General features: G+C 45.9%; 1 protein-coding gene and 1 pseudogene across 2 annotated transcripts in view; one reads left to right on the top strand and one right to left on the bottom strand.

Moving 5' to 3' along the window:
• The window catches only part of LOC146796173 (uncharacterized), a 244,237-nt gene extending 225,407 nt beyond the window's left edge, over positions 1-18,830 (bottom strand). The window contains exon 1 of one of the 2 annotated variants that reach the window (XM_085628575.1): positions 18,530-18,830. The gene's annotated coding sequence lies outside the window, so the exon portion shown is untranslated. The remainder of the gene's footprint in view (positions 1-18,529) is intronic. The other variant, XM_085628576.1, reaches the window with a different exon arrangement.
• Positions 10,292-13,798, top strand: LOC146796174 (ATP-dependent zinc metalloprotease YME1L1 pseudogene; annotated as a pseudogene).
• Positions 18,831-26,055: the final 7,225 nt, after the last annotated feature.

The raw sequence follows: 26,055 nt of genomic DNA, 5'->3' as shown, positions 1-26,055 counted from the left end.
TGCCTACTCTGTCACTGGCAGATGAAGCTCATATCTAGGCTTGCCTCCCTTTTATCTTGCTAGTCAACTTAGCTCCAAACCGAGTGGGAGAGGGGAGCTGCCCCAGAACTGATTTGGGGTGAGCAAAATAGAGGGTTTGCCTATTTTCAAAGCCACTGATAAGGGGAATAAGGGATCTGCCATTTAGGGAGAGTGGGGTTCTCGGAGACAGTTTACAGTAAAACAAGCAGACAGTGCTGCAAAAGTGGGTACGGTCACCCCTGGGAACTTTTACCCTATTGTTTAGGGAGGGGCCAGGAGTTTTCCCTACCCATAGGCTAGCAATGGCATACATGTCGAATCCCCAGTATCCTCCTCAGAACACTCCTGGACCTGTGGAGAATCAGAAGGACTGCCCTGCTGTCTGAAGCACCTGAAGGAAGACTGGACCTGTTTGCCTTGAACCCAGGATATCAGACATAGCTCCAAGAGTCAGGTAACTGACCTCCTGTTTAAGCTACAGGGACACAAGCAGCACCCAGAGGTCTTTTCTTGCAACTGCCCGGCCGACCAGAACCAACTAACTTGCCCTCTGTTGGGAGTGAGTCGTCAACCCTAAGTGGTGCCCCAGGTCCTGGATCCTTGACTGGTGTTAGAATGTACTCCTCCTGTCCACAAACTGCAAGTGGAACCTAGAACTTTTTGCAAACTTTCTGCCTGGAGACTGGAAAGAGATCGAGACCGCCATCCAAGCTACAGCCGTCAAATCGCCCTTCAGACTCAGCTTGATGTACGTCGCTGAAGGAAATCCCAACATAGAGGGCTTCATTGGGACCGACACCAGGAAGCTATGTTTCGAGGTCAAAGCCTTCCTGGGCACAGACTGAGGAATTTGCCAGCTCTGAGCTTTCCTTTCTTCGTCAACGTATGCAACTAGACCCTGAACTTCAGCAACCCGCTGTCAACTAGCCCCACTTTGTATACAGCTTGCCCCGCCAACGGCCGTTTTTTCTCCATAAAACTTTTTAAGTCAAAAGTAAAACTTTGCACAGGGATGAATCTGATTCCTGTATCCAACCTGCACTCCATTGCAGCCGGCCTTAAGTTCTGACTTTTACCATGTTTAACACGGCCAGATAATCTCATTTGGAGCTTTGTGCTTTTTGGCACTATTTTTATTTCATAATTTACAAATTCATGTTTGGTTCTACTTATTGGATTTTTTTGCATTTTTGTGTCATTTTATTTAATAAAATATTCTCCATTTCTCCTAAATTGGGTTCGGATTTTTCTTGTGTTTCCCCTTTATTACTGTTTAAGTGCCTCTTACATGGTTTACGCATTGCCTCTAAATTAAGCCTGACTGCTTTTTACAAGCTAACAGAGGTTGAGCACAGGTTTATTTAGTGGCTTTCTTTTGTGCCTCACCCACCCAAGGATTGTGATTATTATTTGAGGTGGGATCTCGCCTCCATCAACTATTATTCCAATTTCTTACAAGGGGTTTTCGCTTTCCAGACCTCCCGAGTGAAAATTAATTCCTGAATGATCTATGATTCTAGTTTTAGAGGTTTCAAATAGCCATCCATTTGAGCCATGGAATAGATTTCACTGCAGTTTCAATCTTGGAAAAAATGTAATTGGTGGCAATCACCTCAGCTAAAAGGTAATGGAACCTGGAAGGGCTCTCTCACTTAGATCTCCTTATTTCCAGATATTGCTAAACAGGTTAGTTTGGTGACTAAGTCCTTCTTTTAATCCCAAGATCAAATCTCCTTTTTATTTCTAATAAAAGGTGGTGTCTCAGTTTGTTCCTGAATCCTCGTGCCTTGAAAAGGAGTTTTTTCTCCTTTTGGATGGCAAGAGAGCAATCTTGGTGTATCTTAATTGAGCTGTGTCTTTCAGAATGGTGGATGCACGATTATTTAACTTTGGCTACCCTACGGAGGGTTTGAAACAATCAGTGGAGTCTTTGGAGTAGATTGCATAGGTCTTCTATTGCAACAACTTATAGACATATAAATTTACTTTGTCCTTGAAAGGGTGGAGCGTAGATCAACTAGACGAATGGCAGCTTCCTGGGGGGAGGTTCAGAAAGCCTCTATTATGGAGATTTGTAGAGCAGCTACATGGACTTTCCTTCAGTGTTTGTGAAGAATTATCGTCTGCCGTATTCTGATCGGAGATACAGGGATTTTGGAGCAAATGTTCTTTCTGCTGTTGCATAATTTGTGTGTTGGTTTTCATGATTAAAGTTAACGTTTTGTGAGCATCACTGAATGTGGTTTCTTTTAATCAAGTTGGCCTTGACTGACCTTGAGCTTAGGAATTCCTCATGGGTGATGACCAGTACAGAGCACTAGATAAGGAAGTAATGTTTATTTAATTACTCTGAGCCTCTTCTTTCCCATTACTGTCAATATATCCCGCCCACATTCCTTATGGGAATGTAATTTGCAGGAGATTAGTTGCTTTTGCTTGGTATTTACAGGATGTGATGTTGGTGACCAGAGCCTTTATGGAAAGGAACCTGACTGCATTTCTTTTACAAGAAATAAAAATAGGTCTGTGATCTGTGTGGGGAGACAATCCTCTCTTGGGTGATGTCTGAAATGGGAAAGAAAAGATTTGGATTAATGGAATTACCAGTAATTTAAACACATTTTTTTGATGCAAAACCAAAGACAGAAAAAATACCCATCTAGTGGCTAAATAGCACAATGTGAAACAATAGAACCTGTGATCAGTCCAGGCTGCCCTGCTTGCACATTGAATGATCATCTACAAATTTTTTATTTCACCAAGCCTGCCTTTTCTTCATCATCACATTGTAGATCACTTTCAAATACGAGAGTTCATGGTATGTGTGTTGCAAAAAAACAAGTAATGACAAAGCCAATAGGTCTAGTCTACGCATGTTCAGCATGGATAAATGTTAGGGGCATTGAAGAGAGTGGCATGGAATGGAGTGTCTTAGCATGCAGTGGCGAAGAGAAAAGTGCTGTTGACTGTCGTTGGATGAAGTAAAGTAGAGTGGCGGAGAGTGGAGTGGAGGCTTGTGGAGCAATGTAGAGTGGAGAGGAGTGTCATCCAGTGTCGTGGAGTGTTGTGTCATAGAGTGGTGTGGTATAGAGTGGAGTATCATGGAGTAGAGCAGTGTGTCATGGAGTAGAGTGATGTGGTAGAGTACAGTGGCGTGTGGTAGAGTACAGTGGCGTGTGGTAGAGTACAGTGGCGTGTGGTAGAGTACAGTGGCGTGTGGTAGAGTACAGTGGCGTGTGGTAGAGTACAGTGGCGTGTGGTAGAGTACGGTGTGTCGTGGAGTAGAGCGGTGTGTCGTGGAGTAGAGCGGTGTGTCGTGGAGTAGAGCGGTGTGTCGTGGAGTAGAGCGGTGTGTCGTGGAGTAGAGCGGTGTGTCGTGGAGTAGAGCGGTGTGTCGTGGAGTAGAGCGGTGTGTCGTGGAGTAGAGCGGTGTGTCGTGGAGTAGAGCGGTGTGTCGTGGAGTAGAGCGGTGTGTCGTGGAGTAGAGCGGTGTGTCGTGGAGTAGAGCGGTGTGTCGTGGAGTAGAGCGGTGTGTCGTGGAGTAGAGCGGTGTGTCGTGGTGTAGAGCGATGTGTCGTGGTGTAGAGCGATGTGTCGTGGTGTAGAGCGATGTGTCGTGGAGTAGAGCGATGTGTCATGGAGTAGAGCGATGTGTCATGGAGTAGAGCGATGTGTCATGGAGTAGAGCGATGTGTCATGGAGTAGAGCGATGTGTCATGGAGTAGAGCGATGTGTCATGGAGTAGAGCGATGTGTCATGGAGTAGAGCGATGTGTCATGGAGTAGAGCGATGTGTCATGGAGTAGAGCGATGTGTCATGGAGTAGAGCGATGTGTCATGGAGTAGAGCGATGTGTCATGGAGTAGAGCGATGTGTCATGGAGTAGAGTGGTGTACAGTTAAGTCGAGTGGCGTGGAGTAGAGTAGTTTAGCATAAGTAGAGTGGAGTTGTGTAGAGGGGCCTAGAATGGAGTGTCATAAATGGGAGTAGAATGATCTAGAGTGAAGTGGCATAGAGTGGTTTGGAGTAGAGTGTCACTGAGGGGAGTGGTGCAAAGAGTTGTGGAATAGAATGGAGTGGGATAGAATGGAGTGGGACAGAATGGAGTGGGACAGAATGGAGTGGGACAGAATGGAGTGGGACAGAATGGAGTGGGACAGAATGGAGTGGGATTGAGTGGAGTGTCGTATACTGGAGTGGCATAGAGAGGAGTACAGTGGAGTGCTGCAGAGTGTCCTACATTGGAGTAGTGGGGTAGAATACAGTGGCATAGAGTAGTGTGAAGTGGCAAAGAGTGTAGTAGAGCAGCCAAGAGTGTAGTAGAAAAGTGTGGAGTAGAGCAGCGAAGAGTGAAGTAGCGAAGCGTACAGTAGAGTAGAGTGGAGTGGCCTAGAGTCGTAGGGAGGTTACCATGGAGTGGTGTAGAGTGGAGGGTCATAGAGTGAAGTGGCATAGAATGGAACATGCATGATGTGGTAGTTAACTGCCATTACTGATAACACATTTTCAATTGAAATTACCATCACATTTGCACAGACATACAGTTTTGCTGATAAAACTATACAGTGCACTAATTATAATGTGTGGAAATGGCATCACCTAGCATATTGATATGATCATATTCAAATACATGTTTCCAGCCCACCAAGTTACAAAAAAAAGTGCTTTATTTGTGCTTTTCTAATTCTGACATATTCTGAAATATTTGCACAGTTAATTTAGACATTTACATTTTGTTGTATGCTAGAAAAAAGGCCCTTAGTTAACGAAAATAAATGTATAGAGCTCACAGTACCCAAAGGTGTCCTGGTGCAAGCAAAAACCAGAAGCTGCATCAGAGACAGGAAGAGCAAATGAAAAAGATGAGAAAAACGTACACATAATCAAAGGGGAAAAAAGCCACCCTTTTCACACCCTCAGATTGTCAGATAAAGCCTCTCGCTACCAAGTCAGAGAAAGAAACGTAAACACTAAGATCCCTTGGAAGACAGAGCCTACCATTTGACCTCCGTCCTTGAATGCACAGCAAATGTGACAAGATAAGGACAAAATGCAAAGGCCTGTTTCAGAAAAAGCACTAGTGGATGAAAAGGTTAAAAGACTTTTATTTATGTCTAAAGTTTTATATAGCACTAGCTTCACCCTTGGGCATCAGAGCACTTTACATACACAAAGAAAAAGAATTATTCGCATTGCATCGCAGGATAAGAGGGAGCATAAAGATATAAGCAAGAATATAATACTTATGAATACGGTGAAGGGGAGAAAAACGCAGGTGGTTGGAACAGTCAGATAACCGCCCATCCTTGAAGGTCAAGCGAGAGAGGAGTCCACTAGGTTATTGAAGCCTAGGTTAGTTGGTTTGGACGGTAAAGTAATTGTTGACGAGATGGAGTTTCAGGTCCCTTTTGAAGCAGGAGAAGGAGGGGTTGCATCTGAGGTCTATAAGTAATGACTTCCACATCCTACCAGAAAAGGCTCGGCACTGGGTCGTTTTCCTTTTCAATTTGGGAGGGATGAGAAGAAGTGAGTTGGTGCTTCTCAGAGTTCTGGATTTTTCTGCTTTTACCAGTTTGCTGTTTAGGTAGTTGGGGGAATGTGCGTGAAGATGCAGGCCAGTTTGTAGATACATCTACCTTCTATGGGAAGCCAGTTCAGGGCGTTGAGGGTTGGTGATGTGTTCAAATCTTTTTACACCTGTTATGAGTCGAGCTGCCATGTTAAGGACTGACCTTAGTGGGGCTGGGTGAGCTTTTGGTGTCCCTGTTAGGATGGCGTTCCCATAGTCCAGTTTGGAAAGGACTAGGGATTGAACTATTGCCTTGAGATAATCCTGGGGAATTAAAGGTTTAATTTTCTTGAGGTGTTTTAGAGAGTAGAGCGCACCTTTTGCAGAGTTTTTGATGTGGTCCTTCATTGATAGGTTCTTATCTAGGGTAATGCCTACTGACTTTACCGAGTCGGATAGGATGAGAGAGCAGTTTAGAGCATCAAGATTCTTGAGTCAGTTGTGAATTGGTCGGTGGTTACTTTTCGGAGAGAACAGTATTAATTCCGTTTTGTCCGGGTTCAGCTTTAAGTGGTTTGCGTTAAACCAAGTTTGGATCTTGGTTAGCGTGACATTGAGGTGTTGGACGTCCCTGGGGGATTTGATTTTGTAGTAGATTTGTGTGTCATCTGCATATAGGTGGCATTGAACCCCTGCTTGTTTCAGAATAATTGTAAGGGGTTCCATGTAGAGATTGAGGGATGGTGAGATGATCGATCCTTGTGGGACTCCACGTGTGACTCGTGTTGGTGTAGAGAGGCAGGAGTTGATTTAATTTGTTGTGAACGTTGTTGAAGGAAGTCAGTGAACCATTTTAGTACTGTGTCATTGATGCCAGAGTGCCTCTGCAAAGTCTCAAGTAGAGCTGGATGATTTATTGTGTCGAACGCCGCTGATAAGTCAATAAGGATGAGGAGACAGGCTTCACCTTCATCTAAGGTTCTGTGGATATCGTCTGAAATATTGAACATCGCTGTTTCGGTGCTACAACCTTTTCTGTATCCTGATTGAAAGGTGTCGAGGAGGTTGAAGTCATCCATATGTTTGTTAAGTTGTTGAAGAATGCACTTCTCCAATGTTTAAGCTAGGAACGGGAGGTTGGAGATAGGTCTGAGGTTGTTGAGCTTGTTAGGGTCAGTTCCTGGTTTCTTGAGTATGGGTGTAATTTGTCCTAGTTGAAGGGAGTCTAAGACACAGCCTGATGTAAGAGAGGAGTTAATGATTTTTGTCTAGAAAGGGACAATGATGTGGTTGAGTTTCTTTACTATTGTGGATGGGAGGGGGTCCATAGTGTGGGAAGTAGGCTTTAGACTTGCAATAATATTGAAGACCTCATTTTCCGACATGAGTTCGAAGTCCGACAAATTAGCATAATTTTTCAGTTGGCAGCGGACCTGGTTGTCTGTGGCAAGATTTCGATCTGTTTGGTCAAGGTTGATTAAGGGGGGCAGGTTGCAAGGGGGGGGCGGATTTGAGGTTTGGATGAAGGATTGCTCAATTTCTGTGACTTTATCTGTGAAGAAGCTGTCGATTTCTTCGCATCTATCCTTGGTGGCATTTATTTCTTGAGGGGGTGTGCCATTTGTTTGACTTTTAACAATGTTGAAGAGTTCTCTAGGTCGATTCTTCGCCTGGTCTAGTTGGCTGCGGGAGAGAGTGGCCTTTTCTCTAAAAATGTGTTTTATGTATGCCAACCGGGCCGATCTAAGTTGTGCTAGGTGTAGAGTTGAGGGGTTTAGTCTCCAGGTCCTTTCCGACTGTCTGAGTTGTCGTCATTAAGATCCACGTTGAACCAAGATTTGGATTTGATAGATCTCAAATGTTTGAGTTTGAGTGGCGCTACTTGATCTAACACCTCCGTCATTGTAGAATTAAAGTGGGCTGTGAGGTCATCGGCCATCATAGTGACAGGCTGGAGTTGTAGATGGGCCTGAACCCTGGATTCCAGTTCGGTTATAGGATTTCTTTGAAGTTCCTGGTCCAATGCTTAGGTTTGTCAGATCGTATTGGTTGGTATCTGACATGTGAGTCAATGTTAAACAGTATGAGATGGTAGTCAGACCAGTCAATGGGAGATATCTATCTCAGAGAGACCAGCTCATTGTTGGTGATGATTACATCCAGTGTTGCTCCTTTGATGTGAGTTTGTTCATTGCAGAGTTGTTTGAGGTTGGTAATTTCAAGCAGGTTGGAGAGTTTCTGGGCTGTGGTGTCTTCTGGGTTGTTCCAGTGGATATTGAGGTCACCCAGGAACACGTCTGACATGTCTGTTAGGGAGAAACTTATTATTGAGTCGGTGAGTTCTTCAGCGAAGAGGGTGCGCTCACCAGAAGGATGGTAGATGGTGTGAAATTTGACGGGTGTGGTGCCTTTGACTGCTAGTTCAACAACTAGGAACTCAAAAGTCAGGTATTCTGTAGGTTTTATTGTGGTAAGCTGTATTCCTTCTTTGTGAACGATAGCTAGACCGCTTCCTGTTTTGATCGGTCTGTCGTGTCTGATGATGTTGTAACCTGGGGGGGTGAGAAGGTCTAGGATGGGGGTAAAATGGTCATTGTGCCAGGTTTCTGTGAGGAATGCGATGTCTATTTCTTCAGCAAGTATGACTTCTGCAATGTCTGTGGTGTGTTGTACTGCTGATCTACAGTTGAGGAGCATGCACAATAGAGGACGGCAGGGATGTGGAATTCCTATTGCCCAACACCCGGGACATATTGTTTGGGGTCAAGGGCTACAAGTTTTCATGTGTACTTTGTCCTCAGGGCAAGTAGGCCCAACCCCCTACGGCACAAACCCTTTGGCTGCCAGTTTACAGTGCCACAATGCGGATCAGAGAAAGGCATTGCCAGCAGTTAAGGTAATATTTGTGTCCAAGTGTTAATGCTGTTCAAACTTGTATTCATGGTTCATTAATGCAAAGCTTTTATTAATAGGGTGAGCGCTCTAAGTAAATGTTGTAAGCTCAGACTGCACTACTGACAGTGGTTCCAGTACAAAAACGTGTACACACGTTTTCAATGTTTAGCAATGAGGCTAAGTATAATGCTCCCAGAATGCTCTCTGATTAGATGCGGAAGTTTGAAAGCAAGATGGGAGGATTCTTTGCTTTCAAAATAAAATGTTCTAGGAAAAAAGGCAAAACATTTCGCTAAACCACTGTCAAATTTTAGGTACCATCTCTTTGCAGCATCATTTAGTAAAATGTGTTAATGTATGATAGTATTTCCTAAAAATATTCATATCAGAAAATCACTGTAAGCAGTTTTAATAAGATTGTGAGAAACAAAAATAAACAAGCATTGGTAAAGCCAGTAGGTCTGAAATTGTTGGTCAGTCTTTTGGTTTTGCCAATGCACGACTTGGTTTGGCATGGCTTTTGTAAAACCGTATTTGTGTGGGAGCTGCCGGGCCCTCACCATTATAACAAACATTGGCAAAAGCAAAAATAGTTTTGGTCTCAAAAAGCACACATTGCCACAGTAGTTCCTGGCACTGAACAAATGAGTGTGTGTCAATACGCTCCTTGTGAAAGAAAAGAATGCTGTCACTCACTGTGAAGTTAGCCGATAGACAGAATTTTAATAAACAAAACAGGTCATAGGTAACACCAGATCTAATTAGGGGACCAATTATTAAATGAAGTCTCAAAAGTGCACCCATGGCCTTAAGTGCAGATATACAGCTTTCAGGAATTCACAAGACTTTACAGAAGTAGGCCAAGAAACAGTACTCCTAGAAAATATTTGTGAACTGCATTTTAGCACGAGGAAATATGCAGGGGAAGATTTGCTCATGCAAAAACCTGAGTTCACTTTCCCTCCAACCACTTTTTTCCAAACCCTGGAAAACTTTTTATGTTTGCCATTGTCAGGAATAAATTTCCAGTCTTTCTCAGTATGGGGAAAACATTAGAGAAGAGTAGGTGAAAACCCTTAAAAACATGCAAGTTAATAGGCTTGCACAGACACAAACGGGCATTCCAATCCTGGAACTGTTGTTACCATTACCTTCAGATCCAGTCTGTAGATCTGCGGAAATGTGGCAACATAAGGGAATTGTTAGTATTCAAACCCTACTATGAAAGGAGTCCTGGCATAATCAAAGAGGTTATTTGAGATTGCTGCCATAATTTGTCACTGAATTACATGGCACAAAAGGGACAAGTGGATTTTGTTACAGGACAAGTAGATTTATGAAACAACCTGCACCATGGACAAGTAGATATTTTATAAAATTCCACACCCCTGGGACGGGGGAGCCTCAATGTTGGTGTGTGCTTGTGTTCTGGCTTATTGCAAGGTAAGAGTCATTGATCTCCTCTGCTTCTCGTGTTGAAATGGGGCAGAGAGCTCGGTTAGGTTGATGTGCCTGACTCCTCATAGGGCTTGCGGGCCAGGGGGTGCCAAGTGGGGCCATGGCAGAGGCTGTGTGGGGAGAAGGTGCATAGCTACCTGGCGTGTGTGAGCAAGGTGGTTTAATCAGGTTGGCAAGTTCTTGGTGTAGGATATTGGCTGCTAGGGAGTCCATTTTCTGCTCTATTCGGGTCAGTAGCTGGGTAAGTGACCTAAAAGGGCATCTTGCCTTCGGCGGGAGCAGTGTATGACTAGGGTCTATGGAAGGAGAGGGTACTGAGTTATGGGATTGAATGGCATCATTGGGGATTAGGAGTGGGGGTAGATTCGACGAGCGGAGTCGGGTCATTAAAGATTCCAGTCATCATTTTGCGTGACTGGCTGCCGCTAGGAGCGCTGCGAAAGTCTGGGGGCAGCGCTTTGGAGATTTAGACCAGTTAAAAGTTTATTGAGGTGTCAAGTATCCTGTCACTGAGATGTTTTCCTTCTACGCCACGGTTCAACCACAGGTAACTGTCCCCCTAAGTCATCTCATCAATGCCTTTCACTCTTTAAAGAGTTCTGCTACTTCTGTCAGTACAGCTTCTCTTTCAAGCTTACAAAGAGATGTGTCTGAGATCGAAGCTCCAAGCAGTGAGCCTTTACTTAATCTTAAAGACCTGGGATTGTCAGAGTTGAAAACTGACCAACTCAGTGACCTTGTTGGCAGACTTCTTCCTGGCATTTGTATAAAGACTAAAGAAAGCTCTTCACAGTGGCACACATCTCATACCTCTGCAGAATCCTTCTTCGAAAACAAGCATGGTTTTCCAGACTTTTTCAATATTCTGAGATCTACTTCCTTGTGCAGACAACACCCTAGTCCCCTTCGGAGTGTGTGCACAGATCTACAATACAGCCCAGTGTACATACAGACCCGAGGCTTTAAAACTTTAAAATCAAGAACTAGGCGTTTGCAGTCTACCTCTGAGAGAATTGCAGAGTCCGAATATGTTGCTCCTTCTTTTATGAAGGGACTTCTTTTGCGGGACCGAGGTACGGATGTGGATAGCTTAGACAAAATTGTAAAAGCAAAAAATATACCAGAAGGACAGCATGACACATTTAAAACTGGTTTTGCAGAGGGCTTTCTGAAAGCACAGGCACTCACGCAGAAGACAAATGATTCCTTAAGAAGAACACGTCTCTTTCTCCTGGTTATCTTGCTGCTTGGTATCTATGGCTTGTCTAAAACACCATTTTTATCTGTTCGTTTTCGGACATCAACTGGACTTGATGCTGCAGTTGATCCAATTCACATGAAAAATTTTACATTTGACCATGTAAAAGGGGTGGAAGAAGCAAAGCAAGAGTTGCAGGAAGTTGTGGAGTTCTTGAAAAATCCTCAGAAGTTTACTGTCTTGGGTGGTAAACTCCCAAAAGGTATTCTTTTGATTGGACCACCTGGTACAGGAAAGACCCTTCTTGCGCGTGCTGTAGCTGGGGAAGCGGATGTCCCATTTTACTATGCTTCTGGATCTGAGTTTGATGAAATGTTTGTGGGCGTTGGAGCCAGCCGAATACGAAATCTTTTCAGGGAAGCAAAATCGAATGCACCTTGTGTTATATTTATTGACGAATTGGATTCTGTTGGTGGAAAGCGAATCGAATCTCCAATGCATCCATATTCAAGACAGACCATAAACCAACTGCTTGCTGAAATGGATGGTTTCAAGCCAAATGAAGGAGTTATCATCATTGGAGCAACAAATTTTCCAGAAGCTTTAGATAATGCTCTAATACGTCCTGGTCGTTTTGATATGCAAGTTACAGTTCCCAGACCAGATGTGAAAGGTCGAACAGAGATTTTGCAATGGTACCTGAATAAAATAAAGTGTGATGAGACTGTTGATCCAGAAATAATAGCTCGCGGTACAGTGGGCTTCTCTGGAGCAGAACTCGAAAATCTTGTGAATCAGTCTGCATTAAAAGCAGCTGTTGATGGGAAGGAGATGGTCACCATGAAGGAGTTAGAATTTGCTAAAGACAAGATTCTCATGGGTCCTGAGCGAAGGAGTGTTATAATTGACAACAAGAATAAAACTATCACTGCATATCATGAATCTGGTCATGCCATAATTGCATACTATACCAAAGAGGCTATGCCGATCAACAAAGCTACAATCATGCCTCGTGGGCCTACACTAGGACATGTCTCCCTACTTCCTGAAAATGACAGGTGGAGTGAAACCAGAGCACAGTTGTTGGCACAGATGGATGTGAGCATGGGTGGGAGAGTAGCTGAAGAAATTATATTTGGAAGTGAAAACATCACCACAGGTGCTTCTAGTGACTTTGACAGTGCTACTAAAATTGCTAGAATGATGGTGACCAAATTTGGAATGAGTGAGAAGCTTGGAGTGATGACATACTCTGATACATCGAAATTAAGCCCAGAAACTCAAGCTGCCATTGAACAAGAAATAAGGGGCCTTTTAAAGGATTCATATGAACGAGCTCAAGCAATCTTGAAAACGTGCGCCAAGGAGCACAAGAACTTGGCGGAAGCATTGCTAACCTACGAGACTTTGGATGCCAAAGAAATCCAGATGATCCTTGAGGGGAAAAAACTGCAGCTGCGATGATATATGCCCGTATAGGGTTTCTGGTCCATAGAACTATGTCACTCTTGCAGTGCATTGTAAAGCGTTGTTTATGCAATGTATGTTCTTTCCCCTTCTATCCAAGTACACCCAAATGATGAACTCAAAATAGTTGTTACAATTCCATAGTTTTCCATTTATTTAAAAAAAAAAAAACACGACTTCAGTAAGTGTCCAGGCAAAAAGAAATTTACACACAGGAAGAAATTCTCAGGACATTGCCCGTAGTGTCTTGTTGACCTCAGTAGCATCTTACATTTATGTGTAATTGTGGTAGTGGCTCTGGTGCTTCAGCTTGCTCAGAAGTGCTACCACTCCAGCATGTCTTCCTCAAAACATTTTTGCTTGAAATAAAATGCAGTCCAGTGTATCTCTTAAACTGAATCATATATGGTTTCAGTTAAAGGGAACCACCTTTGTTAAAAACAAAATGTAAAAAGATCTCTGTTGAGGAACTTGCTGGTAGCGCTTTTACACTAACTGAAGTTCTGGTCTGGAGAATGGATACTTTGAAGAATTAGGCCAACATGTTTGCCCAGCAGTCATTTCCTTAAGGCATAGGAGCCCCTCTCTACGTTGGGCATCTTCACCTCAGCTGTTCAAGACTTCTAGGTGGCTTCAGAAGCAAAGTGATACTTTCTCTTTGAAGATTTGCTTAGACCTGCCAGTACTCAGAAATGGTGGTTCGGCTGGAGTCATGTTGTGTAGGTTGTAGAGAGTGACCCTGCCTAATAGCCACAGCTGCTATCCAACTCTGTATGACCGTTTTCAAATTATTGTTTCTCCTAACTCTTAAACTTCGGCAATTTGAAAACAGATTGTGAGAGGTGTGGGGTGTGGTGATGACAGTTGGCTTTACAATTAAGTTCAACTTTAATTTTTTTTTAAATCACATTTTTTAATATAGCATTCTAGGCGAAAAAGTATAGCTGTATAGAGGAACTATCTCAGTGTAAGATCGCCTATCAACAAAGAATGTTATGGAAACTTGTGGAAAGTTGTCGACTTTTTACTCATTGTTTTTGATTTCTTGGTGGCTTCAGGTATCCTGACATGATCATGCAAAGGTGGTGTTAGATGCAAGGATTTAAGCAGCCTGTGAATATTTTGTTAGTATGTATGCATGTGTGTGTGAGCCCTTTACTCTTTCTGTCTGTATCTAGCAGTCTATCTGTCAGTGCCTCTGGTCCTGCATCGACCATTGCCATAGGACATATAAATCGCCAATGTACTCTTTATTGCTTTGATGCAAAGGATTGGAGATGTGGGGGGCGGGGGGGGGGGGGGAGGCCTTAACTGTGGAAATAAAATGCGTTGTAACCCCCAAAAGAGCTAAAAAAAAAAAAAAAAAAAAAATTCCAGTCATGAGGTTAGGAGTAGGTGTTGTGGGTCTTGAGTCCCAGGGATGAGAGTGAGCAATGGTTAGGAGGAGGTCAGTGTCAAGGGGATTGGTAGTGAGATTAGGAAGTGGAGACGGTTTGGGTTTGTGGTCGTGGGTCCGAGGAAAAAGAGTGTGCAGTGGTTTGAGGGAGGTCAGTGTCCAAGGGATTATCGGTGGTGATGGACATGGAGACGGTTTGGGCAGGTGGGAGAAGGATAGTAGTGGAGTTGGGGATAGTTTGCGAGGGTAGAGTCAGGTCTCCTGAGGTTATGGGGGTGCCTGTAGCGAGTTCAGTAGTGGAACGACTGTAGTTTGAGTCCGATCTGCCTAGTTCAAGATCAGCTTTGTGGTGTTTATTAACTGTGAGTTTGCTGGTCCTGGTGGGATCGGTTAGTGCTATTGTAATGGGTGTTTGACAGCGGAGTGTGATGATGGGCGTAGTGAGATTGTAATGAGTGATGGTGGATGTCCATGAGTTGTAGAGTGTGTTGTCTGGGTAAGGCGATTGGATCGGTTCAGGGTTTTTTGACCGGGTGGAGGGAGATGAGGGAGATTGGGTTTGTTGGTTCTGTTGAGTTAATGAGGAGAGTAATGATGGGAAGTACCAGTCAAAAATGGTGAGGTGCGGTTCAGTGGCCTGAATGAGAATGTTTCCTGTTCTGATGATGGAAATTGTGAGTTCCCCTTTAAAGGTAGGGGGGATGGTTGTGGAGATTTTTTCGCCATAGGGAATAATTACTGACTTGGAGATTTGAAAGTGAAGAAGGAAGGTGTTTTTCCACTCTGACGGGCGATTTGTGTAAAAGATGAAGTTAGTTTTCATCTTGCCATTAGTCATGGTATGGTATTTGTCTACTATAAGAGTTTCTGGAAGCTGTTTTAAAATTTTGTGCTTGAAGTTCTTTTTAGGTCTCGGCTAGCGAAGGCTGCGCTTGCGCAGTCTCGCTCGCAAGATTTAATGACTTGGAGAAGAGGGGCTTGAACCCGCCCCTCTTCTCCCCTCTTCTCCATTGGCTGGCCTCTTGAATGCTGGCCAGCCATTGGAGAAGAGGTTTGTCTCTCCGAACAGGCCCCGTCCTTTTCGGATTCAGGGGCGTTTTTTGCTACTTTTCTAATTATCGCAGCCCGGCCCTTTTTTCGCTGGTGGGTGTGTTTGTTTTTTTTTTTTTGCATCCGAAGGTTCGGCCATTTCGTGCGCGGCGGGACTGGGAACGGAGCAGCTGATCCTTGTCTTGGTTCGATTATGTGGAAGCTTTCGTTAGAGAGCCCCGAGGTCATCCAGGTATTTCATCAGCCCTCCGAGGATCAGCTGCCTTTCTCCGAGGCATTTCTGCTTCGCCTCGGAGAAAGGCAGTTGTCTCTCTCTGATTATGTCGTGTTTCTTTTTTTTTTTTTAACTTTTGAGCACGTGGCGCGCGCTTGTTTCCTTGTTTTAATTTACTTTCTCGTTGTTTCCTTTCCCGTTTCCCATTTCTCTCTTCCCCTTTATCTTTTACACTCGATTTTCTCCTTTTCCGTTTCGGGAGGCTTGCTTTTGGTCCTGGCTGATGCACTGTGTGACCGTGGGCTCCATCCGCCATTTTTTGCTATTGTCTGTCCTAGCAGACGGAGCCCGAGGCTGGAACGGTGTGCGCTGGCGGGGCTGGGGGACTGCAGCTGAAGGGGGCTCGAAGAGAGGCTGAAATCAGAGGCGTCGGGAAGCTGCACCTGGAGCTCGGTCAGCAGTGACTAGAGCGCCTTGGAAACGTGGAGCGACGGGAGGAGCGGCAGCTTGCAGCCGGACAGGAGACACTGAAGCCGGAAGGGCTGAGACAGGTGGTGGTGGAGCATCAAAGAGCACGACCTGGGATCCTGGAGCCCGACGGAGGCAGCCAGCACCAGAGCAGGATGAGGGACCTCTGGGTCTGCGCGCTCCTGCTGTTCGCATCCCTCCTGCCCGGCCCGGACCGCGGATCGCCCCAGAGCACTGAAGGTGAGGACAGTGCCGAGGCGAGGGGTGGTGGTGTTTCAGGCCACTCCCGGGTCAGCGGAACCACACTTCGAGCACTGCCAGCCACCCGCAGCCTAGAGTGTAACGGGGGAGAGCCGGGGGTTTATAACTTTTTCGTGTTTGATGGTATCAAGGAATGGAGAGCCGTCCCTCTGCAGATACAGGTGCATGCTGCTTTGCTGTTAGGGTATAGACATATAGTTGAATCATTAAGTAGCCCCAACAGCCTAAGAAATGAACGGTGCCCACCTAGCATGGAGACATATATATTGTGTATATCGCAATATATGACGCTTCCCACGTTAATTTTTCTATTTTTTGAACTTCACAAAGAGGCGTCTGTGGGGAAGCAGTGCTCTCGCGTCATTGATTTTTATCTGAAATAATCACAGGCGGTCGGAAGTTGAGGGCTCGCGCATACCACGCTGGGTCCACGTTTGCTGATCTGTGTCAACACGTCGGCCTATTTGCCTTTGTGTACAACAGGCTGGGTCAGCAACTACATCGGGTCTTGGTTGCAACATTCACCACGGGGACATATGACGCTTTGGATTGGTAGTTGTCCGGCTTTAGTTCAGAGGGCCAGCTGTGCGTGGGGTCTCAGGTGTCTCATTGGCTCTGAAGACACTTTGGCTCGGTATGCGCTGTTGCGTGGGTGAAACGTTGCTTCGGTTGTAGCCGGTTGGCAGGCGAATAGTGTTTGATGTAGTTGGTGCTTGCTTGATGGTTTCTGCATACGCTTTAGGCTGTGTGTTTCTGCTTCACGGTGATGTCCATTTGATGACTCCTCTCTGCTTAACTTCTCAGCGTAGGAGATACCAAAGTTTCCCAGGGTGTTTTTTTAATGGCATAAGCCCTGTGGAGCGGCGTTGGGCCTTCTCTGCCCAGTCGAAGAGGTCATAAAACAGACATAATAATATATTTTTCATACTGTAGTTGCCTTGACACGTCTGTTTTTCGGTGGCTGCTGTACCGGCTTCAGAGGTGAGAAACCAACTTGTGTGTGTGGCTCTGTGTGTGGGTGCAAATTGGCATTGCTCATGACATTATTTTTGTTTTTAAAACATTTAAAGAAACTGCATTGTTATTTACAATGTCAATAGCTTAATCACTCTCAAATGCGAGAGCTGTTGCATTTGCACCCACACACAGAGCCACCTACACACACACTGATTAAGCTATTGACATTGTAAATAACAATGCCGTTTCTTTACATGTTTTAAAAACAAAAACATAAACAAAAAAAATGTCATGAGCAATGCCAATAGCTCTAACTTTAATAATGCCGAGACCGTTGCATTGTAAATGCTTGTTAGCATTACTGGTCAGATTTTCTGGGTAATTTATGGACCATGAGTTGGGTCCGTAACGCACGAGCTTAGAGTTCCGGGTGAGGTTTAGCGGGTGCATAGTTAACGACTGAGAGATCTTGTTCTATGTGAATCGATGGGAGGAGAAGTTAATTGCGCATTTGCATCTTGTTGTGGTGTATGGTTGGTATGAATAATGAGGGAAATGCCAATTACTGACCAATCCAAGATTGCCCCCTTTTTCTATTTCCATGGAAAGAGACAAAAGGCCACTCCATGTATGATTATGAAGAGAGGAAAATGTAGGATAACAGTCTTACAGCCAGAGACAGGGCCTTTCCTCGTAACCGTGTAGCCGGTCTCGAAGCAGATCAGACCTTCTTCTATTTACATGCTCACAGGATGGGCAGATTAGATAGAATGCCGAGTAGCACTTATGGACCGGCTGCTATTTTGAGGACCATAAATATGAATGCAACGGTCCACTAGAATAGAGAGAATGATTCAGAAGACAGTCATAGCCAGCAGCAAAACAAAGGCGGGACAAACTCACCCCGACCAGCATGAAAATAATAAAGCCAGCAAATAGAAAGACATAAAATATGAGGTACAAACCACAAAGCCAATTTTAAGCAACGGGCGGGCATTTACAGAGAAGCTTTCAGAATGTCCCAAAGATGTATTTAGCAAACCAGACAGCTGACTGGTGACTTCCTCTAATCTAAAGCATCACTTGTTTCAATAAACGCCTCTGAATATGCTTATAGAATCAGATGTATTAAAGTGAAACTCTTCCCATGTTAAAAACTTTATTTAATTTTGAAGAGAATTTACAGTATTTTTGTACGAGACTTGTTGCATGATTAAAGCCAAGCAGGGTCCTTACCCCGGCTCTCCATGTCAATTTGTTGGCTTGCCCACCTCTAACCAAAAGCTAGATGAGATTCATTCGGCGTGTGAATCGTAAACATACAGTAATATCCTGGGAAGCGGACCTGGGATGTCCCTCGAGCCTTCTTTCCTTTTCACTCATCCTCATTCACTTCTTACGGAACAAATCCACCCGAGAAGTGGCTGCACCACCGCCCCTCCCCCATTACGTTGCCCTCACACCAGCAAACATTCATTCTTCTCACGAGGGCTGCGTGTAACCACAGTTAGGCGCAGTTGCTTGCTGTGCAGGTCTTAAGAGTACACAGCGTTGACACGGAAGTGGAGGAACTCCTAATATTCAGCAGTAACGGTATATGTGCATTTTTACTCAGACACTCGCACACGTTGCTTACCTCCCCGCCCTGAGTCTCTGTGTAGTGGTCCACTCGGACCGCCCCTCAGCCGGGGCTGCCTACTCTCCTTCGGCAGGTATAGCGACCCTTGTCTGTATCCAGCGCCGGCCTGGCTTAGAAGAAGCCCGAGTTTATCGGGAGTCAACAGGCGAAAGTGTGCGGAGCTCCGGGGCTACCTCTTCCGCTCCCTCTGAGTCCGGATCTTCTGAAGCGAAAGTGAAACCCGCCGAGGCCTCCACACAGCCAGGGCCCGCCAGTATTTACCATAGTTACTTGTTTTGCTTCAGAGAATGAAACGTAGGCGTAGCAACGACGCCACGCACAGGACAGGCAGTTCTGGACTTCTCTGTAGTTTGTACAGGCATGTACAAATGGTCTCTGGGACTCTCATGATTTTATTTAGTGCATTTTTATAAAGCGCGGACATTACCCAGAGGTGTCAGAGCGCTGGGTGTGGGCAGGGTGTGTTACGAGACAGCATTACGCCTCCTAAGTATAATTCTCGATAATTAAATTAAATGCTCCCTGCAGGTGGTAAAAGTAGAATAACCCCTAGAATCAATACCGGCTTACTTGCGTGTTCAATTTGTGTTATCGTGGGCAAATATTTCATTTCACACAGGCTCCTTTTAATTTGTTATCGCACATGAGGGAGCACATTTGAACACGTGCATTCAGGATGGTGCGTGGTACAAGCACCTCTTATGCTTGATTAAAGACTATAATATTGCTCAAGCTATAAAATTAAGCTAGCCACATTTAGGGTTTGCTTGACTACTGACTAACCTTTTCGTTCTAATGTAAGTTCATGTGTAAAAACCATCACTTTTAATAAATGTCTGTCAATGCAGTAATATCTGATGTACTGAGGTGAAACGCTTCTGAATGTTAAAGAAATTTAGAAAAAAATGGTTTTAAAGGGATCGTCATATTTTCACATTACGTTTGTTGCACGATATACATGCCAAGCGTTTTCATGGCTTGGCTCATTCACTAACTTGGCTTGCCCCAGTAGTGGCTGCTATCGGACGGGAGTGGTGAGGCAAAAAAAATTAACTTACCTGAAACGGAAAAGCAGTCATGCGCACTTAGGGAGTGCGAACCACTCCCTCACCCTCCCCCACGCGCCTCCTAGCTCTGTGAGCCAATGACTTTCTCGGCATTGTTAAAGTTAGAGCTGTTGGCATTGCTCATGACATTATTCTTGTTTATGTTTTTGTTTTTAAAACATTTAAAGAAACGGCATTGTTATTTACAATGTCAATAGCTTAATTACTCTCCAATGCGAGACCTATTGCATTTGCACCCACACAGAGCCACACACACAAAGCCACCCACACATACAGAGCCACTCAGTCCTACATTCCTGCTCACTCACTTGTAATCATTCTTACTCTCATTCACTCATTGTAACTTATTCTCACTCACTTTGACGCATTTATTCTCACTCAGTTACATTCATCACTGCCACTCACTCTTAATCATTTTTACATTCATTCTCATTCACACTAATTCTCTCTAACACGCATCACACTCATTCTCACTCACACTCACTGTCACACACAAACATGCTTGCACATAAAAATACACTCATTCTCACACTTACTCTGTCACACACACACTTGCACACATGGACACAACATACATTAAAAAGCATTTTCTTTAACTTACCTCAGCGGTTAGCACATGTCCTGTTACAGCTCCTAGGACTCCATTTTATTACACTAATATTGAAAAATAGACTATTATTCATTATTGGCATAAAAAAAAAACGGCCACATAACAGGAAGGGAGGAGACCTAACACTCACAAATGCAGCTGCCTTGGTGTTCTTGCCACATCAGATGCCATGAGAGAGCAAAAGCACTGCGAGGGATTTGAAAGAACAATCCAGGAGTCACAACTGCGACCCATTGCAACCCCTAATCGATATCCATTGCCCTATCTCTCAGCAAATCTTTCTATCATGTTTGTCTCATTGGTCCTCTCTCTTACACATGAATCCCTATTTTTCTGTACCTCTCGGAGTTCTCTCACAACATTGCTTCTTGCACTCCTACACTTTCGCTCTGTAGGTCTGAACCTTCATTCTCAGTTGTCTCGCTCCCTTCACTCAGATGTCTCTTTTTTTACACTATCAGCTGTCTCTTTATCACCTTGTCAGTCCTGTCACAACAATCTATTTTTGTCTCTCTAAGCACTGTCTTTCTTGTCTATCTGCCTGATACATATCTTCCCTTCTCTAGTCTCTTTTCACTTGCAGCCGTCACAACTTCTCTTTTTCTTCCCTTCTCTCAAACCAATATATATTTATCCCTTCAGCATCTCCACAAATACACGTATTTTTCTCTCTTTATTTCACGTCTGTCTTCTTCCTTTCTTCTAGATTCTCTGTTGCTCATGGTCAATAACTCTTCCTTAACTCCCTCGTCTGCTGGGCTCTAGTTCAATTCCTATTTTCTGTTTGAGCACACCACTTTCGCAGCACACTGCAAAGGCAGCGCAGGCCAGATCCCCCAGTTCAGGAATGGTGGAAACATTTTGTTGGAAGTCAAATAAACAATAACATCTTCACAATATTTCAGTGCACATGATCTGAGGCTCAGTGACCAGTCTCACTTTCATTCTGTTCCAAATGTATAAAGCAGCCATCGAGAGTGAAAGAAAAGAAAAGGTTGCCATACGAATCTCACACAAATCTTTTATCAGTGCAAAGTTAGCACAATATGAACTTGTGCTCCTGCAACTCCACAGAAAACTACTTTTGAATTATCAACAGTTCAGACATTATATCTCTGTATACCCAATATTCAACCCACGCCCCACCGTGGGCTCCAGTAAACCATTTCAACCGCCCCGCAGGACCATATACAACGCTCATCCATCTTCAATTTCGTAGGGACTCCCAGATGCCGACACACATATATTAATAGTGCATACGATGAGGAAGCGCAATAATGCATGCAGCCCTAGCCTGGATTGCCACGGTCTAACCACACACCCTATCCAGTCCCTGGGGCAGGAAGCGGTGCCCTGTACCCAGGCCTATTTACAAGGGAGGACTTTCTCTTGCATGGTTCTAGTGTCCTCGAGACATGACACATAGTTCATCCAGTCCTTTTGTTTCCAATTGCAACAGCATGGTAGGTAAAATGCTTATGTTTTCATTACAAAACACTAAACTGCATGTCCCTGAACGCACACAGAAGAGGACTTGCAAGCTCAGAATTGGACTATATTTCTGTTTCCAATAGAGCGTAACTCAAATGGTCAAATATAAGACACAGGCACATTACAAAAATGTCACACTTCTTCAACCGGAAAACTTTGCTGGGATGTGTCGGTCACGTTATTTCCAGATCTAAAAAGGAAGTTTTTCCGCTTCAACAAGTTTCCATATTCCGCTTTACTCAGACTGCATTCGGTCCCCGATTTATCCAACAGACGGTTCAGCCATGACCAATTTTCAGGATATCCATTGGCTGATGCGCTTTGTGGGATTATCCACGACATTCTGCCCTGAATAATTTCCCACGCCACATAGCTCGCGCTTGATTTCCCACATCGCTGACCAGTTCCGTTTCACTGGCCATGGTGAAGTGTTGTTCTTCCCATCCTTCCTCAAACCCCGACAAAACGCCGGGGGTGGATGGCCTGCCGATCGAATTCTATGCGCAGTTTGTGGATGCCATGGCACCCAGGCTCTTGCAGGTCTACGCTGAAGCCATGACGCTGGGGCGTCTTCCCCAATCGATGAGGGAGGCCTTGGTGGTGCCGCTGTTGAAGCCCGGCAGGGACGCCTCTGATGTGACGTCATATAGACCTTTGTCTATGCTGACGGTCGATTATAAAATACTGAGTCGCATATTGGCCACTAGATTACTGCCACATATGACCAAGCTGGTTCACGAGGACCAAGCCGGTTTTTATCCCCACCAGGAGCACGGCCTTGAATATTCGCCGCCTGGTCCGTATCATAGACAGTGTTTGGGGCCCTGATCAGAAACCAGCAGTGCTCTCCGTGGATATCGAGAAGGCTTTCGATAGCCTCGAATGGGGGTACCTCGATGCGGTGCTCGAGAAGGTCGGCCTGGGGGAGGGATTTGGACGCTGGACGAGGGTCCTTTACTCCTCTGCTACGGCCAGGGTACGGCTGGGAGCGGTCATATCCTCAGATTATCCGGTGCGCAGGGGGACGAGACAAGGTTGCTCGCTGTCTCCCCTGTTGTTCGCCTTGGCGATGGAACCTTTTGCGGCACAAGCGCGGACGGGGGCAGGGTACGGCGGGGTTAGTTGTGGGGAGGAGACGCATCATATCTCGCTGTACGCTGATGACCTCCTGCTGTACCTGGAGGACACCGGCGACGCTCTGGAAGGGGCTATGGGGATGCTGTCGCGCTTCGGCAGGCTCTCGGGCCTCAAGGTCAATTGGACCAAAACTTGTGTTTTCCCGCTGCGGGCGGATGTGCCATAGTCCCCTCCCACTCTAGATGTGATATGGGAGGCTACGTGCTTCACTTACCTGGGGGTCCGGATATACCACGACATCGTGAACCTGTTGGACGGTAATATAAGGCGTTGTATAAGGGCCCTGAAGGGGTGCATGGCCTTCTGGGCCTCCCTCCCGCTCTCGGTGCTGGGCCGGGTTGCGCTGTTGAAGATGGTGGCTCTGCCCCGACTGCTCTATTATTTCCGCACCCTGCCAATATGGATCCCGCAGAGGACTTTTAAAGAACTGAAGACACTGGTTATTGGCTTCCTGTGGGGGACCGGACGGCGGAGGGTGGCCTTGACTGCTCTGATGGGGCCTAAATTCGAGGGGGAACTGGCGGTCCCTGATTTTGAATTATACTACCTGGCGGCACAGCTACAAGTGCTGACACAGAACGTTGCTAAAGTGTTCAGAGGCCCGGAACAGGGACGGGGGACCGGCATCCAGAGGCACGTTCTATCCTACATAGTCATGCAACAGAAACTAGACCCAAGAGACTTATCCATTGAAGAGAGAACTCTTCGGTTATGCTGGCAAAGGAGCATGAAGAGAGCGAAAGCGGCGCGACCTTATGCACCGGAGATCCCGTTGGGGATGCTGACAGCGTTGCCGCATGGAGGCGACTGGTCCCCGTTGGCGGAGTGGGAAGAGCTGGGGTTGCAGATGGTGGGGGACCTCTACGTCGACGGGGCACTGGCCCCCTTCGAGGTTTTGCAGGGGCAGTTTGGCCTCCCGGATGGGAGTTACCTCCTGCATGCGGCGGTGAGTGCGGCAATACAAAAACATTGGAGGGAAGGGTTGGCGGAACCTACCGTAACCCTGACCTGCCAGTACGTGGTGATGGCGGCGGGAACAATTAAGGCGGTGACCTGCCTCCATGCTAGACTGTTGCAGGAGGGGCTGGAGCCGCTCACGGCATTGAAGGAACGGTGGGAGGAAAGCATAGGCAAACCCATTCCGGACACGGTCTGGAGCCACATCCTGCGGAGGACCTGGAAGGGTAGTGGGAATGCCCGCTTTCAGCAGGTGCATTTCTTCGTCCTCCATAGAGCATATTTGACCCCGGGAAAGATTAGACGATACTTTAAGGTGCAGGATGCCGCTTGCCCGAGATGCTTAGCACTGGGAGCCGAACTCGACCACATGATGTGGGGGTGCCCGAAGCTTGGGACGTACTGGGCTGAGGTGGGGGAGATTTTGAATGCAGTAACTGACCAGGAGGTGGAGTTTGACATGGCGTCATGTTTACTGCTTTGGTTTCCTCACACGGCAAAGACGAAGGTGACGAGCAAATTCATTGACTTAGGGCTCATGTTGGCCCAGAGAGAAATTACATGGCACTGGAAATCCCGGGAGGGCCCGTCAGTCGGGCGATGGTTATCTGAGCTGCTGAAATGGTCTAGATGCGAGAGTGTGATTAGAAGGCGGCAGGCAACCAAGGCGGATAACGAGAAGGGGCTGGAGTGGGTAAGGGCTTGGGAGATGATCGTACAAGCTCTGCAGGATCACCGGCTGGAGCGTGCGGAGCACGAGCGTTAGGAGAGCGGAGTTCCTTGAGGCTGGGGAGACTAGATGCAAACCCCGAGGATTGGCACGCATTAGTGTTAGGAACCACTGGTAGGGCCCACATCAGCAGCAGTTGGGGGGTGGGGTGGGCGGGGGGGGAGTTACTGGGTTGTGGTTGTAGTGTTACGACGAGTTGGATTTGGGGAGAGAATCTGATAGGAATAAAAGCAGAGGCTATCATGAGACATGGACCGGGCTTCGCTATGAGGAGATCGTTGTGATAATTTGAATCACTGTCTTACTACGCCGCCCGGCCCTCGGGATGTGGGCTAAACGGCTGTGTGCATTGCTACAACGAGGGGTGTGATTTGAGATTGGACGCGGGTGCCGGTTGCCCCGATGGATGTTTTGTTTAAAATGCTGCAATAAAAACATGTTTAAAAAAAAAAAAAATCCTTCCTCAAACCCCGTATGTGAAGCAGCCGACCATGGACACTGAAATCGCTGATTCCCAAAACACGATACTCCCTTTGGAGCTTCGCACGAGTCATGCATCTTAACCCACTGCCTCAAACCCACACTCCGAGGTGTTCACTCAGCCCCTTCACTTAAAGTTACTTTTTGGCGTTGCCTCCGCTCCACCCACACTCGGTGGTGCTCACTTATTCTCTGCACACTAGCCATTCTCTCCCACTCACCATGGTTGTAGCTGTAGCTGGACCCCGGACACTGCCAGAAAACAAATTGAAAGCCACCGGTCACACTTCCCTACCGAACCGCCCACGGACAAAGCCTATTGGATCTTAGTGCCAGACACTCTTCGTATTCCACCCGCCAATTGGCCATTTTAACAAACTGACACCGAGTGGTAAATATTAAGACCCATGATTGTTGCAAAAATCTATCAGTCACGCAGAAGGCTAGAGACGCCGGAAGCTACGATAAAAAGATAACGAATGCTGCCTTACCAGAGCAGCAGCCAAACACGGGAGCCAACAGCAGGGGGAGAGGACGCCAGGAACACCACCGCCTTTCTCCGAGGCGAAGCAGAAATGCCTCGGAGAAACGCAGTGGCGTTTTCGGATTCGGGGGCGTGATTTTCTGTTCTCTCCTCCAGCCATTGGCTGGAGGAGATAATTAGACTTCTTGAAAAAAACACGCCCCCGAATCCGAAAAGGACGGGGCCTGTTCGGAGTGACGGACCTCTTCTCCAATGGCTGGCCAGCATTCAAGAGGCCAGCCAATGGAGAACAGGGGAGAAGAGGGGCGGGTTCAAGCCCCTCTTCTCCAAGTCATTAAATCTCGGACCGAGACTGCGCAAGCGCAGCCTTCGAGCCGAGACCTAAAAATACAATGATGATCACAATATGTCATTATCTTTGTATTTTTCCTTTGGCGCAGTGAGGCAACGCTTCTCCGCCTTAGCGGAAAAGCTGCCACTGCCTACTAATTTGTTTGCGCAACCTTCTCTATTTGCAACTCGGGCTTAGTACATGGGGGCGTTAGTCACTTGATAAAATGATTTGTA

The sequence above is a fragment of the Triturus cristatus genome, chromosome 10, assembly GCF_964204655.1.
Source record: "Triturus cristatus chromosome 10, aTriCri1.1, whole genome shotgun sequence".
NCBI lineage: Eukaryota > Metazoa > Chordata > Amphibia > Caudata > Salamandridae > Triturus > Triturus cristatus.
The sequence above is the reverse complement of the archived record's forward strand: the minus strand, read 5'-3'. Positions and strand labels throughout refer to the sequence as shown.